The following is a 10,832-nucleotide window of genomic DNA, read 5'->3' on the forward strand; positions in this document are numbered from 1 at the left end:
TCCTAGATCCCTTTCCTCCTCAGTAGTCCCCAGTATAGTGCCATTAATACTATATTTATCCTTTATGTCACCTGAAATAGTGACTCCTAGATCCCTTTCCTCCTCAGTAGTTTCCAGTATAGTGCTATTAATACTATATTTATCCTTTATGTCACCTAAAATAGTGACTCCTAGATCCCTTTCCTCCTCAGTAGTTTCCAGTATAGTGCTATTAATACTATATTTATCCTTTATGTCACCTAAAATAGTGACTCCTAGATCCCTTTCCTCCTCAGTAGTTTCCAGTATAGTGCTATTAATACTATATTTATCCTTTATGTCACCTAAAATAGTGACTCCTAGATCCCTTTCCTCCTCAGTAGTTTCCAGTATAGTGCCATTAATACTATATTTATCCTTTATGTCACCTGAAATAGTGACTCCTAGATCCCTTTCCTCCTCAGTAGTTTCCAGTATAGTGCTATTAATACTATATTTATCCTTTATGTCACCTAAAATAGTGACTCCTAGATCCCTTTCCTCCTCAGTAGTTTCCAGTATAGTGCTATTAATACTATATTTATCCTTTATGTCACCTAAAATAGTGACTCCTAGATCCCTTTCCTCCTCAGTAGTTTCCAGTATAGTGCTATTAATACTATATTTATCCTTTATGTCACCTAAAATAGTGACTCCTAGATCCCTTTCCTCCTCAGTAGTTTCCAGTAAAGTGCCATTAATACTATATTTATCCTTTATGTCACCTGAAATAGTGACTCCTAGAACCCTTTCCTCCTCAGTAGTTTCCAGTATAGCGCCATTAATACTATATTTATCCTTTATGTCACCTGAAATAGTGACTCCTAGATCCCTTTCCTCCTCAGTAGCTCCCAGTATAGTGCCATTAATACTATATTTATCCTTTATGTCACCTGAAATAGTGACTCCTAGATCCCTTTCCTCCTCAGTAGTTTCCAGTATAGTGCCATTAATACTATATTTATCCTTTATGTCACCTGAGATAGTGACTTCTAGATCCCTTTCCTCCTCAGTAATCTCCAGTATAGCGCCATTAATACTATATTTATCCTTTATGTCACCTGAAATAGTGACTCCTAGATCCCTTTCCTCCTCAGTAGTTCCCAGTATAGTGCCAGTAATACTATATTTAGCCTTTATGTCACCTGAGATAGTGACTCCTAGATCCCTTTCCTCCTCAGTAGTGTCCAGTATAGAGCCAGTAATACTATATTTAGCCTTTATGTCACCTGAGATAGTGACTCCTAGATCCCTTTCCTCCTCAGTAGCTCCCAGTATAGCGTCATTAATACTATATTTATCCTTTATGTCACCTGATAGTGATTCCTAGATCCCTTTCCTCCTCAGTAGTCCCCAGTATAGTGCCATTAATACTATATTTATCCTTTATGTCACCTGAGATAGTGATTCCTAGATCCCTTTCCTCCTCAGTAGTCCCCAGTATAGTGCCATTAATACTATATTTATCCTTTATGTCACCTGAAATAGTGACTCCTAGATCCCTTTCCTCCTCAGTAGTTTCCAGTATAGTGCTATTAATACTATATTTATCCTTTATGTCACCTAAGATAGTGACTCCTAGATCCCTTTCCTCCTCAGTAGTTTCCAGTATAGTGCTATTAATACTATATTTATCCTTTATGTCACCTAAAATAGTGACTCCTAGATCCCTTTCCTCCTCAGTAGTTTCCAGTATAGTGCCATTAATACTATATTTATCCTTTATGTCACCTGAAATAGTGACTCCTAGATCCCTTTCCTCCTCAGTAGTTTCCAGTATAGTGACATTAATACTATATTTATCCTTTATATCACCTGAAATAGTGACTCCTAGATCCCTTTCCTCCTCAGTAGTTTCCAGTATAGTGCTATTAATACTATATTTATCCTTTATGTCACCTAAAATAGTGACTCCTAGATCCCTTTCCTCCTCAGTAGTTTCCAGTATAGTGCCATTAATACTATATTTATCCTTTATGTCACCTGAAATAGTGACTCCTAGATCCCTTTCCTCCTCAGTAGTTTCCAGTATAGCGCCATTAATACTATATTTATCCTTTATGTCACCTGAAATAGTGACTCCTAGATCCCTTTCCTCCTCAGTAGCTCCCAGTATAGTGCCATTAATACTATATTTATCCTTTATGTCACCTGAAATAGTGACTCCTAGATCCCTTTCCTCCTCAGTAGTTTCCAGTATAGCGCCATTAATACTATATTTATCCTTTATGTCACCTGAGATAATGACTCCTAGATCCCTTTCCTCCTCAGTAGTTTCCAGTATAGTGCCATTAATACTATATTTACCCTTTATGTCACCTGAAATAGTGACTCCTAGATCCCTTTCCTCCTCAGTAGCTCCCAGTATAGTGCCATTAATACTATATTTATCCTTTATGTCACCTGAGATAGTGACTCCTAGATCCCTTTCCTCCTCAGTAGTTTCCAGTATAGCGCCATTAATACTATATTTATCCTTTATATCACCTGAAATAGTGACTCCTAGATCCCTTTCCTCCTCAGTAGTTTCCAGTATAGTGCCATTAATACTATATTTATCCTTTATGTCACCTGAGATAATGACTCCTAGATCCCTTTCCTCCTCAGTAGTTTCCAGTATAGCGCCATTAATACTATATTTATCCTTTATATCACCTGAAATAGTGACTCCTAGATCCCTTTCCTCCTCAGTAGTTTCCAGTATAGTGCCATTAATACTATATTTATCCTTTATGTCACCTGAAATAGTGACTCCTAGATCCCTTTCCTCCTCAGTAGTTTCCAGTATAGCGCCATTAATACTATATTTATCCTTTATGTCACCTGAGATAGTGACTCCTAGATCCCTTTCCTCCTCAGTAGTTTCCAGTATAGCGCCATTAATACTATATTTATCCTTTATGTCACCTGAAATAGTGACTTCTAGATCCCTTTCCTCCTCAGTAGTTTCCAGTATAGTGCCATTAATACTATATTTATCCTTTATGTCACCTGAAATAGTGACTCCTAGATCCCTTTCCTCCTCAGTAGTTTCCAGTATAGTGACATTAATACTATATTTATCCTTTATATCACCTGAAATAGTGACTCCTAGATCCCTTTCCTCCTCAGTAGTTCCCAGTATAGCGCCAATAATACTATATTTATCCTTTATTTCACCTGAGATAGTGACTCCTAGATCCCTTTCCTCCTCAGTAGTTTCCAGTATAGCGCCATTAATACTATATTTATCCTTTATGTCACCTGAGATAGTGACTCCTAGATCCCTTTCCTCCTCAGTAGTTTCCAGTATAGCGCCATTAATACTATATTTATCCTTTATGTCACCTGAGATAGTGACTCCTAGATCCCTTTCCTCCTCAGTAGTTTCCAGTATAGCGCCATTAATACTATATTTATCCTTTATGTCACCTGAGATAGTGACTCCTAGATCCCTTTCCTCCTCAGTAGTTCCCAGTATAGCGCCATTAATACTATATTTATCCTTTATGTCACCTGAGATAGTGACTCCTAGATCCCTTTCCTCCTCAGTAGTTTCCAGTATAGCGCCATTAATACTATATTTATCCTTTATGTCACCTGAGATAGTGACTCCTAGATCCCTTTCCTCCTCAGTAGTTCCCAGTATAGCGCCATTAATACTATATTTATCCTTTATGTCACCTGAGATAGTGACTCCTAGATCCCTTTCCTCCTCAGTAGTTTCCAGTATAGCGCCATTAATACTATATTTATCCTTTATGTCACCTGAGATAGTGACTCCTAGATCCCTTTCCTCCTCAGTAGTTCCCAGTATAGTGCCATTAATACTATATTTATCCTTTATGTCACCTGAGATAGTGACTCCTAGATCCCTTTCCTCCTCAGTAGTTCCAGTATAGTGCCATTAATACTATATTTATCCTTTATATCACCTGAAATAGTGACTCCTAGATCCCTTTCCTCCTCAGTAGTTTCCAGTATAGCGCCATTAATACTATATTTATCCTTTATGTCACCTGAGATAGTGACTCCTAGATCCCTTTCCTCCTCAGTAGTTCCCAGTATAGTGCCATTAATACTATATGTAGCCTTTGGATTTTTGAGACCCAAGTGCATGATTTTAAAATTTGTTGGCATTAAACTGTAATTGCCATGTTCTTGGCCATTCCTCTAGTCTACCTAGATCCTCAATCATTTGTTTTACCCCTCCTGGTGTGTCTACCCTGATGCATACCTTTGTGTTATTTGCAAAAAGGCATACTTTCCCTCTAATGCCATTTGCAATGTCACCAGTAAAGATATTAAAAAGCACTGGTCCAAGTACAGATACCTGGGGTACTCCACTGGTAACATTTCCCTCCTGTGAATGCACTCCATTTACTACAACTCTCTGTTTTCTATCCTGCAACCAAGATTTTATCTATTCAACCATCTTAGTATCCAATCCCAAGCTTCCAAGTTTATTTAGCCATCTGCAATGTGGGACAGTGTCAAAAGCCTTACTAAAGTCTAGATAAGCTATATCCACAGCTAACCTTTATCTATTACTTTAGTCATACAGTCAAAAAAGTCAATAAGATTTGTTTGACATGATCTCCCCCCAGTGAATCATGTTGTTTGGGATCCTGTAAATGATGTTTCCATCACTTTCCCTAGTACTTATGTAAGGCTCACTGGTCTGTAGTTGCTTGCCTCTTCCTTGTTTCCACTTTTGTGCAGTGGGACTACGTTAGCTCTTTTCCAGTTCTCTGGAATTACTCCTGTAGCTAGCGACTGGTTGAATAATTCTGTCAATGGTGCTACCAGCACCTCTTTAAGTTCTTTTAGTATCCTTGGATGTATCTCATCTGGCCCCATAGATTTGTCCACTTTCAGCTTTGAGAGTTCTGTTAGGGCCGTCTCCTCTGTAAATGTACTTGTTTAATTTTCCTGAATATCCCTGCAACTTAACTGTGGCCCCTTCCCCTCTCTTTCAGTAGTGAATACTGAGCAAAAATAATGATTAAGATTATCTGCTATTACATTGTCTCCCTCAACAAGACTCCCAGTCTCTGTCTTTAGTTTTATTATTCCGCCTTTTGTTTTTCTCCTTTCACTTATATACCTAAACAAAAGTTTTGCCTCTTTTACCCACTGGCTGGGCCATTTTCTCCTCAGCTTGTGCCTTTGCACATCTGATTACCTTTTTAGTCTCCTTCTGTCTAACAAGATATATCTCCTTGTCTTCATTATTTTGTGTCTGCTTATATTTCCTAAAAGCCATCTTTTCTACCTCTGAACATGACCCATTCGAGGAGGGACAAAATGCTGTCTACCTGGACCTCCTGAATAAGTTATTATGACTGCAACCACCTGTTTTGAAACATCTTTCTTATCAATTAAATAATTCAACACAGGTGGTGACAATAATATATTAAGTACAGATAGAGAGCATTTTGTCCCTCCTGGAATGGGTCATGTTGGGTGGTAAGTACAATCAAATATACACCCCCCCCCCCTTTCCCCTGTCTCAAGTTCCCCGGGCTTAGTCCTGTCCTGATCTATCACATTTTATACCCCCCATCCTCCTTCCTGACCTGTGACACTTTATGGTCCCCATCCTTCTTCTTGCCTTACATTATGACCATTCAGATCCTTCCTCATGGCACATGTTATGCCATCCAGCCCTCACCTTGGCACATGTGCCCCCCGGCTGTCCCCTTGGCACGTTATGCCCCCCAGCCCTCACCTTGACACAGTCAGGGCAGACTGTCTCCTTGGCACATGTTATGCCCACCAGCCCTCAGTTTGGCACGTGCCCCCCGACTGTCCCTTTGGCACATGTTATGCTCCCTATCCCTCACCTTGGCACATATTATGCCCCAACTGTTATGGGAGACTCAGGATTGGGGCAGGACCTCCCAGACTCCCAGGAGAGCTGGTTATTCTCCCACAAGGGGGCTTGCCTTGCTTGCTTGTGGGTGGGGACATGTTGTGATGATGCAAATTGCAACATCAAGCCACACCCACTTCCTAGAACACTGTGGGATGATGCATTATTATACATACTGCCATGCCCACTTGATGGTATCACCAAGCCACGCTCATCGACGCATCTCCTAGAAGGGCGGTATGGAACGTCAGCAAGTGATCTGTCTATCCATGGGACAAGAATACCACTTTCAGACCGCATAAACCGGGTCACACCCGGGATTTGTACACAGTTCCTACCAGGGTGTGCACCGGCTGAGACCCCTTTCAGACTGGCGGGCCGGCTTGTTAACATCTCTGCAGAGGTGGCGCTTTCAGGTGAGATAATCTCGACCTGGTTTACCCATTCACACTGCACCGCGAGCCGGGTTGAACACTTGTTCAGCTCTGCTCCCTACTCGAGTAGAAATACTGGGTAGTGATAACCCACATGAACAGGTTATTGCTGGCGGTCTGAAAGGGGTATAACTAAGCATATGTATCATTGATGTGTGCATGCTGCCTGCTTTCCATTTGCTTATGAGATTATAACTTTCTGCAGAACATCTATAAAAACGCCTGGATTAAAACCCACTAAAGTGACACTTACGCGTTTCGCTAACAAAGCATTGGAGTGGTTTGCACTGTCCCTTCTATATCTCCATCCATGCTTCCTTCACCGACATATTGCTGTGCCTCTTTGGTGCTTCTTGGTCTTGCATCATTCTGCAGAAGAGCTGTACGGCAGTTCTATATACAAGCACGGGCCACGTTCTTATCCACGGAGCACCACGCGTTTCACACCAATCTGCCCGGTCGCCTGTTCCTGTCACTCATACTAAGAAGGAAAGGCCTGTTGGGCAGTTGTGCCCAATTTCCACATAGCCGGGAGCGATGTCCATGTTTGTTGACACCTCGGAGTTTAGATTTCCACATCTAGACTTCTGCCCCCGTAAACAGACATGGGAATTAGATGTAATGTTATTAACACATTCCTTCTCCACCGCTCACCGTGAGACCAGACAGCCGTGTAATCCGGAGGTCACATGCATGCCGCCCCCCCCCCCCCCCCCCCCCATTCCTGAGCATTCGTCCAAAATCAGGGGTCCACATCGCTTGTGACCAGGTCCGGCTCACCGGCAGATGAGGGGTTAATGAGCACGTCTCTCATTGGAGAAAGTGGAGGAGCTTGTACTAATATATATATATATATATATATACACACACACACTCACACAGTTATATCTCAGGGACATACACACACCTTCCTCTCCCAGAAGGACATGTGCGCTGGCACTGACCCCACACACACAGGAGGCCGAGCCAGCGCCACATGCTGCAAGTCCATATTTAGCCCCGTCCCTCACTCAGCTCTGGGCTGCAGGTATCGCTGAGCCTGGGAGACCCGGCTGCTTCCAGAGGTTTCCACACACAGGTACGTTCATTCAGGCTGGACTAATGAGCTGTGTGTGGAACTCTCCCTCACACATCGCTCTCCTGTTGTCGTATAGATTGTCAGCTCTTTGTCTTGCGGTGTGTTGGAGCTATATTTATATGTCATAAAATAGCCGATGACTCTGGGCATAGGATGACGCCTGTGTGCTGCTGCTGTTGCTATAGGAGACTGCAAACTCCTCAATAAAGATAAAGGGGGTACATTTACTAAGATGGGAGTTCTATTTAAGATGGTATGTTGCCCATAGAAACCAATCACATTCTAGGTATTATCTTCTAGAAGGTGCTAGATAAATGAGAAGTAGAATCTGATTGGTTGCTATGGGCAACATCCTATCTTAAATAGAACTCCCATCTTAGTAAATGTACCCCAAAGTATAAGGAGCAGCAATTAGAGGTCACCCAAAAATACCAATTATTAACCTGTTATCGAGTCACATATTGTAATGCTGGCGATAATATCACCTGAGAATAAACCAATTGTCAGATGCAGATATAATGTATTTACAGATTCAGGGGGAATCTGAGGAAAAATGACTTCACAGAAAGGGTAGTGGACACGTGGAAGAGTCTCCCATCAGAGGTGGTAATTCAGATCTGATCATAGCAGCAAATTTGTTACCAGTTGGACAAAACCATGTGCACTGCAGGGGAGGCAGATGTAACATGTGCAGAGAGAGGTAGATTTGGGTGGGTTATATTGTTTCTGTGCAGGGCAAATACTGGCTGCTTTATTTTTACACTGCCATTTAGAAGGGTGTAGTATGGTATGCCGGCGGTCGGGCTTCCGGCGACCAGCATACCGGCGCCGGGAGCCCGACCACTGGCATACCGACAGTGTGGCGAGCGCAAATGAGCCCCTTGCGGGCACGGTGGCGCACTACGCGCGCCACGCTATTTTATTCTCCCTCCAGGGGGGTCGTGGACCCCCAAGAGGGAGAATAAGTGTCGGTATGCCGGCTGTCGGGATTCCGGCGCCGGTATACTGTGCGCCGGGATCCCGACAGCCGGCATACTGAAGACCACCCATTTCGAACACACCCAAATCTAACTCTCTCTGCACATGTTACATCTACCCCCCCTGCAGTGCACATGGGGGTATTCCGAGTTGATTGTAGCTGTGCTAAATTTAGCACAGCTACGATCATGTTCCCTGACATGCGGGGGGATGCCTAGCCCGCCCCGCTTGTCAGGCCGTCCCCCCCCCCACACACACACACAAGTACAAAAGCATCGCACAGCGGCGATGCTTTTGTACTTTTAGAGTAGCTCCCAGCCAGCGCAGGTCCAGCGGCTGGCCGGGAGTTACTTGTCGCTGCCAGGGTTGCAGTGGCTGCGTGTGACGTCAAGCAGCCGCTACGGACTGCTCCCCCCCGCACGGTCTATCCACGTCTGTGCCCCTAAAACGGCAGCCAATCAATCAGGCAAAGGCGATTGCTAGGCAACGACGGCCTTCAGCCATCTGGCGCACTGCGGCGCCGGCGTATGTGCAGTTCTGACCCAATCGCACCGCTGCGAACAACTGCAGTGTGTAATCGGGTCGGAATAACCCCCCGGGTTTTGCCCAACTGCTAACAAATTTGCTGCTGGGATCAGGTCTGATTTACCCCCTAAGACAGTAGAGCAATGTAACATGCGTGGGATAGACATAAGGATCCTTACACAGAACTAAGGATCAAATAAGGATTGAGGTAAAAATATGGTAATAAAGGTGCAGAGTAGACGGGCCGAGTGGTTGTTATCTGCCGACACATTCTGTGTATCTATAATCAGTAGGATACTATGGCTCTGATACAGAGATATGAGGATAAATTGCAAATCAGAAGCTTTCAGCAAGTGTAAGCTTGACCCACACCTCGGTAATAAGGACGGGGGTGTGGGGTGGGGTGGGGGGGCTCGGGGTGGGGGGTCACGCACACTATAGCACACGTTGGCAGATGGAGTCCAGGGCCCCAGTGGCTTTGTGTTGGTGGCTGCAGCTGGCAGACGCTGTGTAAGGATCAGGAGAGCTTGTGTGACATTAGAAAGAACTCTTATTGCAGCACACGTGTGTACCGTATACAGTATATATAAAGGTGCAGGGAGCAGTATATACACCTGAGAGTCTGGGATCGCGGCACGGCCTGTATATAGACCGGAAGAAAACCTTGTATGTGAAAAACGTGGCAAATATATCAGCCTAGGGGCGGAGAGGTATCATGTGTCGCATTATTTACATCCCGCCCCTTATCGCATGCATACCGCCATTTTATAACGCCGTATGCATGAGTAATTACACAAGGAACTGAGCGGGAGTCTTACAGCGCACATGTGGCCATAGCGGAACCCTGCGGACAGAAGAACATAGGCATCTATAGGCAATGCCACCTATAGCTCCTCCCCTGGGACTAGGGGAGGCGGGGCTATTATGTGACACTTATGAAGGATGGGGTAACGGTGTGCGTAGGAATGTTCTGTGGACACGGGTTTAGTATGAAATACCTACAATGAAAATCCAGATGGTCAAAATAGCGACATTTAAAATGTCAACAGGTCAAAAAGTTGACATGAGTTATTCATTTTTGGTGTGTATGTCGACATAGGTTGACATGGACACCGTATAAATGTACCGCGTCCCCTAATGTTCGCCATGCTTTCGGCACGGTTATATTCCCCTCTCAGGTCCACTGGGATAGTAAAGTATGAACAAGTCGGTTTCAATGAAAAAAATCCTGAAAAACCCACGTCGACTATTTGACCTGTCAACATTTTAAATGTCGGTATTTTGACCATGTTGGGATTTTGACCTTGTCGGTATTTTAACCGTCGGTATTTTGATTGTAGGTAAATTGCCCAAATCCCATATTAATGTTTATCATGTACATAAAGAGCACACGGGATACACACACTCCCTCTAGCCCCCTCCACTATTGCGCATTATGTGGAGGCCATTTTCCCAGTGATATTTCTTCTGCGGAGCAAATGCTCTGGGTATAGAAATGTAATGGGATGTAAGTTATGGTCTGTACCCTCTGAGGTATTACATAATCTTTACACCAATAAGAAAACACACACAGCTCCCCACAGTACAAAACACACACACACACACACAGAACAAAACACACACACACACACACACACACACACACACACACACACCTCCCCACAGAACAAAACACACACACACACACACACACACACACACACACACACACCTCCCCACAGTACAAAACACACACACACACACACACACACACACACACACACACAGCTCCCCACAGAACAAAACACACACACACACACACACACACACACACACACACACAGCTCCCCACAGTACAAAACACACACACACACACACACACACACACACACACACACACACACACACACACACAGCTCCCCACAGAACAAAACACACACACACACACACACACACACACACACAC

The 10,832-nt window shown here is 43.8% G+C and overlaps 1 protein-coding gene across 2 annotated transcripts in view; it reads left to right on the forward strand.

Annotated features, from left to right (window-relative positions):
* Positions 1-7,227: 7,227 nt before the first annotated feature.
* LOC134928681 (amiloride-sensitive amine oxidase [copper-containing]-like) overlaps positions 7,228-10,832 on the forward strand; it is a 26,989-nt gene continuing 23,384 nt past the window's right edge. The window contains exon 1 of one of the 2 annotated variants that reach the window (XM_063924670.1): positions 7,228-7,384. The gene's annotated coding sequence lies outside the window, so the exon portion shown is untranslated. The remainder of the gene's footprint in view (positions 7,385-10,832) is intronic. The other variant, XM_063924669.1, reaches the window with a different exon arrangement.

Source organism: Pseudophryne corroboree, chromosome 5 (assembly GCF_028390025.1).
Source record: "Pseudophryne corroboree isolate aPseCor3 chromosome 5, aPseCor3.hap2, whole genome shotgun sequence".
Lineage (NCBI taxonomy): Eukaryota > Metazoa > Chordata > Amphibia > Anura > Myobatrachidae > Pseudophryne > Pseudophryne corroboree.